Source organism: Carcharodon carcharias, chromosome 1 (genome assembly GCF_017639515.1).
Source record: "Carcharodon carcharias isolate sCarCar2 chromosome 1, sCarCar2.pri, whole genome shotgun sequence".
Classification (NCBI taxonomy): domain Eukaryota; kingdom Metazoa; phylum Chordata; class Chondrichthyes; order Lamniformes; family Lamnidae; genus Carcharodon; species Carcharodon carcharias.
Window position 1 is genome coordinate 110395079 of NC_054467.1, and position 10849 is coordinate 110405927.

The following is a 10849-nucleotide window of genomic DNA, read 5'->3' on the forward strand; positions in this document are numbered from 1 at the left end:
AATTTTAAAATTCTGATTTTAGTTTTAATTGTTGTCAGAAACCTCATCCCACCCACGGATGAGTTTTCCTAAAAAATGCAAAGGCTGCTTGGCCTTTTCGCCTGCCCACCAACTGTAAGGCTGGATGAGCAGTGAAAAATTTCTCTTACTTAACTTTTTGATGGCCTTAATAGGCCTTTTAATTGTTGGCAGGCATGCTGCCGACTCCGGAGCAAGCCCGCTGACCAAAATATCACATGAGTACGTGGTGAGGTCGGGGTGCTCACCTAATGTTGTTGCGCGTCAGTTTACACTCAGCCGGGTTGGGCACACACCTGCCCGCTGAGCTAAAAACTCTTCCCTAGGCAATTCCAAATTGAATTTCGATTGGGAAAAATATGCAAAGTGTTTTTCCAAGGGATTAAATATTTTTGACTAGAGGTCTGAAGTCTGTGGCCCTTCAGTCCGTTTCCAATTCCCCCCCACCCCCCGCTCTATCATAGCTCTGGTTGGAGTTCTCTGGACCACAAATTAGGTCGAGACGGTCAGTCTGTTCTGCCAAATCTTATGAATAACAAGGAAAATAAATTACTTTTGTACAGCAGCTTTCAAGACCTTCCAAGGCACTTCACACCCAATTTGGCACTTTTGAAGCGTAATCACTGGTGTAAAGTAGAAAACACAGCAGCCAATTTGCGCACAGCAATGTGATAATGGTGGTTGAGGGATAAATATTGACTAGGACAGTGACGAGTCCTCTCTTGATTTTCTTTGAAGTGGTGCCATGGGATCTTTTACATCAAGGAAAATGTGCACTTATTTTGTGTTCAGTTCTTTACATATTAAAAAATAACACTGCAGTTGACACCTGCGCTCCTGCTGACTGGAAGGGTCCACATTTTGCATTGATTAAGACTTATGCGGAGCTAAAGAAGTCAAATTGATTTTCTAGGATGGCTGATTGAAGGAGTTGACATATATTTGAAGATAGGGGAGAGGATGTTAAGGCAATGATGATGAAGGTATGTTAACCATTTTAGAGCATTTCATTTATAGGTTGTGCTTTGTTGCTCCTTGCACCTGTCACCAAAGAATCCTCAGTGACAGTCCTCCTAATGGTTTACTGTATGTTCTTCTGCCCCCAAAACAGCTGAGTAATCACCCCAAGAATCTCCAGGTCCTGTTCTTTGTTCAGTGGGAAAGTTATGCAGGGAGATATTTGATCCATAGCTTATTGCAAAATTCCTCCTGTTTATATCAAGGCAATGAATGTGCCCCTTTAAGACTCAAATGGTCCTTTCAGTGAGAATTCTGAAGACTGTGGCTCATTGTAGCATTCTTCAGCTGTTGCTCCTATTGGAAAGGTCATTATCCATGCGACCCACAAACTTTCACCTATGTCTCTTGAAGAATTCAGGGAAGATAGAATTTCTCAGGGTGAATGCACCATGGCACTCACATAACCAGTTCATTGCATCTGGCCACATAACATTTGGCATTCCTTTCTTTAAGGAAGTTCACAGGTTAATGATAGGAACTCTCAATGATATCGGTATCACCCTTGTCCTTCAGCAATCTCAGCAATGTAACAAAACTGATCCATCCTGTCATTTTTGCAGCTTATTTATGCTGGGCATAGGCTCATTTATATTACTGGACAGTATCATCGCAGACTGAATAGTATCAATGAAATCTTGAAGCTCCATGAAAATGTTCTGTCTAAAGCATCTATTACTGACTGGTGGCTACCACTCCAGAGACCACCAACGCTCTTTCTGGTATCTTGATGCTGCAGCAATTTCCCAGGCTGCTACAGTCTCCACTCTGTTCTGAGGACAAGAAACCTTTTATGATGCATTTCAGATGTAGGTAGTGGATTTCTCCCAATTACCCAGCATCTGAACCATAGTATGGAAATTGTCTCTATTGACTGCGCAAGAGATCAGTGATCATGGACTCATTAAAATAAAAGTGAAGTAAAATATCATGAAATCATTGTTCTTTTGAAGATAGGACCCTTGAGATCTGGGTCCCAGTCTCCTAAACTGAGGGCGTTTTATTCTTCTCCCTATAGGAAGGAACATTAATCTCCCTCTGTTGTCCTTTCCCATGTCTTCATTATCATGGGTGTTCAGTGACTAACCCAGTGAAAACCCTCTTGACTATCCAATTAATTTGTCATGCATGGGTATTTCTGTGCTGGTGCTGATGTCAGGACAGAATTGGTCACCATACGGTAATACCTATTGATCTGGATGTTCCTGATTAAATATAATGTCTCCTCTTTCTGTGGACTCAGGGTTTTCTGTGATGGTTGTTCCTCTTTGTTTTTTTCTTTTGCCTGTTTCTCTTCCTCTAAAGAGAAAAAAAAAATGAGGTAGAAATGTAAGTTCTTTTTCTTTTAGCCCAATTTTCGGGCATCATAGGCTGCAAGCCCTAACCTAACCTGGTATAAGTTATGTAAGACTGGCAGGTAGGAGTCCGATAAGTGCAGTTGGTGACAATAGCCATAGATCCACAGTAGGTGGTGAGGATGGTAGTTGATCCTGGATGAGGAAGAGAAGCATCAGATTGAAGGTTTGTTTGTGCGGCCCAGGGGAACATCTCTCGTTCTTCTGGCCAAGGAGCAAAGCTTTTAAGAAAGGAATCACTTATCTTTTTAACTTTCTTCTGGATTCGTTGGTCCTTCATACCTGGTTCTTCCAGCAGTGCCAGTATCTGGAATCAAACACAGATGGTCCGTATCATCAGACTCTGACTTCTGACATTGCCTGGTGCATTAGCAGTTAATTCACATTAGCAGATCTTAGGACTGACTGTCACAAACATGTCCATAAGTGGAGGATTAGGCCTATACTGGGTGTAAAGAGAGTGGTCGGGGTGGTGGTGGGGAGAGATAGAGAGAGAGAGAGAGAGAGAGAAGCAGGAAAATGGGAAGAACTATTAACCAGACAGTTTCGATGCATTAAGCTTCGATAACTCAAAATTGAAAGTTAGAAAGTTAGTTAGAAATTCCTTAAATCTTCCATACTGGTTCATCCAGTTTAAGCAGTATAGAATATAGAAAGGACAGTTTGTTTCTTGGTGTAGTGATAAAGCTGATCTCAGCTGAGGTGGCAGATGAGTGTTAATATTGGCCTCAGTGAGCCTGAAAGAATAAAAATAGCTTGCATTAATGTAGTGCCTTGTTACATCTCAGAGAAATATCTGAAAGCATTTCACACATGAATTATTTTTTGAACTGCAGAAACTCTGCAAATCAAGGCTCAGCAAAGTCTCAAAACAGAAATCAGTTTTCATTAGAAAAAAATTCCCTTTCCAGTTCTTAGTTTAACCTTTAAGTAATGCATGTTATTGATTAAATAAGGCTGACACCATTGAGAAAGAATGAGTTGCAATGAGACTGGAACATTGGTAACATTGTTTAAAAACAATAGCATTCCCAACTTTCTTTATTATATCTGAGCCAAGAGAGCATAATACTGCCAGCAAAAGGAATGAAAAATTAGTCATGTTTCATTTTGAAAATGAAAACAGAAAGCGCTGGAAAAACTCAGCAGGCCGGGTAGCATCTGTGCAGAAACTGGAGAAGAGTCATATTGGGGTCGAAACGTTAACACTGTTTCTCTCTCCATGGATGCTGCTAGACCTGCTGACTTTTTCCCCACACTTCTGTCTTTATTTCAGATCTCCAGCATCCACAGTATTTTGCTTTTATTTTATTTTGCAAAATGCTGTCAACCCACAAACCCATAGAACAGAAACAAAGAAGGTCATAATAAGGTCACAGTATAGCCCACGAACTGCACCTTATCAGTGTGCGACACTAACATATCGAGGGGCATTCAATCTGCATTTGTGGAATTTTCTTGCCATATCTTGTGGTGCCCACCACACTCCAGTTGACACTTCAGTGAGCCTGCAGTTTTGTTTGCCACAGTGCCCTCACCTTCGGTGAACAGAAAACCTATCACTGAGAGCCCGTCCCATTGGTGGGACCTGACACACAGGGACTGCAGTAACTCGAGAAGGCAGCTCACCACCAAGGGCCAGTGATGCCCACATCCCATGAATGAATTTTAAAAACACGAGGGGTGACTTATCAGTGAATCATGGTTTTCCATCTACAGTTTTGATCTGAATGGATTAAAAATTGTGGACAATAAGCCAGTTTTTTTTTTGATAAGCTGCTGTGCATGAGGCTCCTCCAGTGGCATGGGAGCTTAGTGACTTCTGCTGAAGCAGCACGGGTTTTTCTGACAACGCACGTGCATTTCTAGAAGCGGGTGCTGGACTAGTAATCAGGAACCTAAACCATGTATCTTTTCTTTCCTCTGTTTCAAGGATATTGAGACAAATTGTGCATCCCCATTGCCCCTGGCTGAGATTTACTATTTTAACATTGACTTTTTCTTTTCCTGGCACTGAGATGAAGCAGCTACTACCGAGTGCCTCTCCATCTGGTGCAGTTCAGATTAGGAACTGTGTGGAATTAAACCTGCATCTTGCCTTTCTTCAGTGCTGAGCATTCGTATATCCGTCCTTGGTGCCTCCAGTGTATGTATTTTTTTAACTAGAGTGTGTATTAATAAAAAGATGCAAAGAACAAGTGTAGCATGAAATAAAATCCCACTAGATTACATTAAATTTAGAGCTCTTCCAATATCAGCCACTGCCTTATCAGCACTGTAATAGTGAAATATGAACTATTTTCCATGGCATCGCAATACATTACTCCTTTTGGCTTCAGTCAAAACACAGTCCAAATTGACTCAGCTTTGCTTTCTTGTCCCTGGTCGGATTAACACTCTGTTAATGTAATTTTGATGGAGGGGTATTCATATATCTAACCTTATCTCTAACCAGAACAAGAATTCACCAGCTGTAATTAATGACAAGCTGTAATCCTGTTCCCTGAAGCTGCACCAATACTCTGTCACTGCAATCAGCTCCCTCCAACAAGGAGGTCAGCAATTCCTGATAGGAGTGAACACAATGCTTCAGACTTGGGATTCTGCTTGTACATATTTTAATTTCCCATATCATAGCAAACAGCTGAATAATGAATATAAAAAAAGTAAGACATTTTGAAATATTTTCTGTTAAGTGCCCTACATGAAATGTGTGTAGCTTTATCTATGCAATCATAGAATAATAACATTTTAAAAATAAATTAACTGTTTTCAGTTTCTATGGCTCCCTCTTTTGTTAACAGATCCTTCTCCCAATAAATAATTAAAAATACTTTAAGAGAATCATGCTAATATGTAATGGGCTTTCTGCATTTACATTAATCATTATGTAGATTTTTGAAATGTTTGTTTTCTCCCAAGTAAATGTTGTTTCTCCAGAATTGGCATAAAGTTGTTTTTGGAATCTCCTAATGGTAAAGAATCTGAATACTATGGATTTAACTGACGCCTTTTAATGTGATGTGAACAAAGTCTGTCTCTAGTAGATTAGTGAGACAATGCACTAGGTCAGAAAACAGGAAATCCATTGCTTCAGTCTGATACTGTTCACATTCAATGTGGGTCAATATGGGTTCAAACTGAATACAGATGATTGAACAGAGTTCAAACTGAGGGCTTCACAAAGTCAGGCCATGATGCAGGAGATATTAAATTGTGCTGAGTTTTGTTTTACACTTTATATCGTCCCAAATTTGAATCTGGATTTTACAGCTCCTGCTTCACAATCTCACGGATAAGCCATTGAAATGAATTGGGGGATGGAGCTACTAAATCTGATAGGAGAAAATAGATCCTTCTGTATTTGCCCAGTTGAACACTTGTGGAATTTAGCAGAAATATTCAATGTACAATGTTAAAGGTATAGTGTAGCTGCGCAAAAGCAGAATGGAACATTTGTAGCTACTTCAAGAGGGGAGGTGGTGATGTAGTGGTAATGTAACCGGACTAGTAAACCAGAGACCCAGGCTAATTCTCTGATGGCACAGGTTCAAAACCAACCATAGCAGCTGGTGGCATTTTAAATTCAATTAATAAAAATCTGGAATTTGAAACCTAGTCTCAGCAATGGTGACCATGAAACTATCATTTATTGTTGCAAAAACCCATCTGGTTCACTAATGTCCTCCAGGGAAATGTAGAGTAAAGGATTAACTCTAATGATAGCTACTGAGCATGTATGTAAGGAGCTGAGAAGAGATGAGTGTCAAGCATGCCAAAGAGTAGCTCCAGCTATGCCTTGTCAACATTTCTTCTATTGTAAGAAGCCAATGTGTTCCGAGACAAACCCACTATAACAGAAGAAGCAACTCTTCCATCTTTACCTGATCTGGCCTACATGTGACTTCAGATTTAAACCAATGTGTTTGACTCCTAATTGCCTCTGAAATAGCCCAGCCAGTCAGTTCAAAAGCCATTAGAGATGGACAACAAATGCCATGAAAGAATAAAGAAATAAAGACAAGGAACTTAACAAAAGTAATTTTATTCACTTATTCCTCTTTTCTTATAAGAGGCAGGCGAGGTTTCTGTCCCACAAGCCCATCCAGATTCCTCAAAACTAGGTCAGGGTTCAGGGCGGAATCATCCCAGATTTGCACTAAGTGCAGTAGTGGATGGGAAAAAGGATGATTTACTCACCGGCCACATTGGTGGCTTTTCGCGCCGTATCACCCCATTCCCTCCTCATTAATTATGCAGCCACAGGAACCACACCGTCTCATTGGTGGGCGGCCTCTGATTTGCCCGTCACACTGTTACCTTCCTCACACAGAGCGCCATATTTAAACCGCAGCTGTACGCACACTTCTCAATGTTTGCAGCCCAGGAGGGCAGCGGTAAAGACAACCCCAAAAGCCAAGAAGAGTTAAGCCCCCCAATTCAGTGACGCATCCCTTGGGTACCTTCTGGGCACTGTGGAGGCCCACTGCAATGTCCTTTATCCCTGATCTGGCTGTAGGAGGCCCACCACTCCAGCTTGGGAGGCGGTGACAAATGCAAGAGGTCAGCCATCCAGTGCAGAAAGCAGATGAGTGATCTCATCCGTGCTATTAGGGTAAGGCATACATCTCATGACTCTAAACTCACAAGCCCATCACACATTCACTGGCATCTCACCCACTACCAGCTCAAGGAATATCACCACTCACTCTCTCACACAACTCCTTACATCATCTGGATTCATTTGCTCTGGAGACTGATTCCTCAGTCCTCACAATCTTGAGGCCACTTGCACATATGTGTGCCCTCACACATATCCTCTGGGACACCCTCCTTCCCCATGACAGCCTTCGCCCTGCAGCCTCTTCCCTTGCCTGAGGCCACTTCTCCCCCTCCCCCAGGCAAGCCCAGCTCTGCAGCCATTGAAAAGCCACCCCCCGCCTTATGGCTGGTCTGGTAGGTAGAGACCTGTCCATGAGACACCCCACTAAAAGTGATGTGGTGCTGTCTGTGAAGCCTGGTGCTGATGAATGTGAGTGCTGCCCGAAGCAAGGTCGGTAAACAAACCTTGAAGTCCCAAGCAAAGTGCAGCTCCCCAGATGCACATCACTTATGTACAGTTGTGAAACACGTCAGCGTGCAATCATGCCGATGTGCCCGGATGATCCAGTGTTGGGGGATAATTCCGGTGAGCAGGGCAAATAATGATATGCAGATGTGTTCAAATGAAGTTCCCAACGTCTGGCGGTGGGAAAGGTGGCCTTTCATTGACAGGCAAAGCGGACGATCACAAACTGGTTTCATGACAGTGTGAAACTGATTTTTGGCCTTGCCAGCATATTTTCTGCTCGCGCTTGCCATGAAGCCCGACGTCAATGGGCATGGAAAATTCCATCCTCAGTGTATGCTGGTCCTATGGCCTAGTTCCCTCGTGTTGGTGGACTTCCATGAAACTTATATTAGAGTTAGCCACTGCTGTTGACTGTTACTGCAACTGTGTGTGTCAAATCTGCAATAACTATTTTTTTTCCCTGAGCCCTGACTCAGGCCCTGCCAGTATTAGTAACCACGAGCTGCAATACAGACACATTCTAGTCATGTCAGGAAGAACACAGCCAATCAGCACCCTGGTGAAGAAAGGATGAACATATTTTGCATTGAGCTTCTCTGGGACAAAGATGAAAGTTACAAGAAATATCTTCATTCTCTGCAAAGAGCAGATGAAAGACCATTCTGAAGGTAATCAATCTCTCTGGGATCATTTGCTTTGTTTTAATAACTTTATGGCCATTATGAGGTGCACAATGAAATCCACAACTGCTTTAGTAATCATGGGATATCCAGGACCCACAGGTCCTCAGCATACTCCTCAGCCTGGAAGATGCTTCCTGGTTTGGGATTTCTGACATTGTTCAAATAAAGTGGCCAGAACATTCTGGCCACCTTATTCTTACTGGCTTATTTATGGTTACTTCTAGGTATAAATGTAATATTATATCATAAGTAAGGTGTTTACAGAAGTCCATAGCATTGTCATATGAAAAAGAAAAGAATTGCATTTCTATAGCACCTTTCATGATCACAGGATGCTCCTCAGTGCTTTAGAGCCAATGGGGTACTTTTAAAGTGTAGTCACTGTTGTAACGCAGAAAACAGTGCAGGCAATTTTTGCATTGTGAGCTCCCACAAACAGCAATGTGATAATGACGAGGTAATCTGTTTTTGATGATGTTGATTACAGGATAAATATTGGTATGGTAATCTGATGTGTAATATACCTTTAAGGTGATTGTTGTAGTGGAAGATCACATGATCCTGGTGTCCAATAGCTGAGTAGCGCAGGCTACCTCTGTAGTCAGTAGTCTTGAGTTAGAGTCTGAAGTATAAAAAGAGAGTTTTGAGTTGTAAGCACACAAGTGTTGCTGCTGAGTTCCCTTTGTAAATAAATAGAATGTGTTTCTTCTAAGAACAATCTACTAATCGTCTCTGCCTTTGGTACCAACTCGGTCACCTCAAAACAAGCGTGCGATCCGGATTCTCAAGTCCCAACAAACCAGGGTACAGGATCCAACAATTGGCTAGGACACCAGAGATAACACCCCTATTCTTCAAAATAGTGCAATGGCAACTTTTATATTGACCTGAGAGAGCAAATGGAGCTTCAATTTAATGTCTTAGCTGAAAAGCAGCACCTTTGACAGTGCAGCACTCTTTCAATACTGCACTAGAATGTCAGATTTGAATTTTATGTTCAAGTCCTGGTCCTGATTTAATGCTCCTGATGTGGGACCTGCCCACCGGTTCTGCAACTGGTGGGAACCTATGTCACTTCCATAGGGGAGGCCCAACCAAATTAAGTACATCTCGGGCACTTAATTGACTAGCATTGGGCCTTCCCTGGATTTAGGGCCCAGGGCCAGCAATCCTGTCTGCTGAGAGCTGCCATCCAATCAGGGGGTGGCACCTCTCCATTGTCGACAGTGCCAACATGAGCAGTGACTGCTGCCAGTAATATTCCAAGGACCTCACAGGGGATTATCACTGGATCGTTGGACTCAGGTGAATGAGGGCAGGATGGAGGAGAAAGAGGTGGGAGTAGTAGGTGGGTGGCAAGAGTGTTAGAGGCAATTGCAGGAGGTGGCATTAAGCGTTTGCCCCATCCCCCTCCCAATGCTGATTCCCTCGATGAGGCACAGAGTGCTTGACAATGGGGGGTGTCCCTCCTGGTAGGCTGCTGGCAAATCCAATAGGGTTTGCTAGACAGCATTCAGGAGGCACAGTAAAGTTGTGCCAGTCCTGTTTAACCCCTGAGCCACCACTTAATTACAGCAGACTCAGGGACAATTGATGTTCATTGGCCCATTAATGAGCCTAATTGACACCCCATCATGAGAGGGTGAGTTTTCTGCATATGGGCCCATCCCCAGCTCAAACTTAATTGCAGGAGGTTTTCCCACCACTTGGAGACTAATGCATCACCCCTACCATGATTAAATGGGTCTGTCCGTCATGTATCTTGCCATGACAGGTTGGATTAAATTCCATCATGGAGTGGGGCCGGGACTTTGCAGCGCTGGTGTGGCGGGACTCGCCACTGAGGTTGTGGCTGGCTAGCTAAAAGTCCATTGCCTTTCGGTAGGATCAGAGGATCCTGGCAGTGGGAGGGGCTGGAAAATCCCGGCCTAGGACTTGAATCCACAAGATTCTGATTCAGGGGTAGGAGTGCTACCATGGGTGACATTTGAGGCCCAATATGAAGATATAGGTTTGAACTCGTGGAGATTACAAAAGTAGGGAGGTGCAAGGCAATGGAGGAATTTGAAGAAAATGGTGAAGATGTTAGGTACGATGTTCTGAGAGATAGGGAGCCAATAAAGATTAGGTGGGAATCAGGTGAGAGGTGAGTCAATGGGGTGCTTTTGATTTCTTTTTTCTTTTTTTGTTTTATTCTTTCATGGGATGTGGGCATCGCGAGCTAGGCCAGCATTTGTTGCCTATCCCTAAATGCCCTTCAGCTGAGTGGCTTGCCACACCATTTCTGAGGGCAGTTAAGAGTCAACCACATTGCTGTGGGTCTGGAGTCACATGTACGCCAGACCAGGTAAGGGCGACAGATTTCCTTCCCCAAAGGACGTTACTGAACCAAATGGGCTTTTACATCAATCGACAATGGTTTCAGGGGACAGGATATAGACAAAGCTTTGGGTCAAGATTACACTTGTGAGATCAAATGTTGGAAGTGTTAAATGTTAAGATGGAAAAAAAACATAGATCAGAACTTCTGTTGTAGATTTGGATGTGAAAACTGGCAATCATTTGGAAATATTTAACTCTTGTTCAATAAATTCTGAAGACCTATTGAATAGTCGCCATGGCTGATTTACAGTGCAGATTGTAAGGTTTGTGTAAACTAGTACACCTCCTGTGGTGTTGCTCATGGTGAGTCACAAGTGACATTT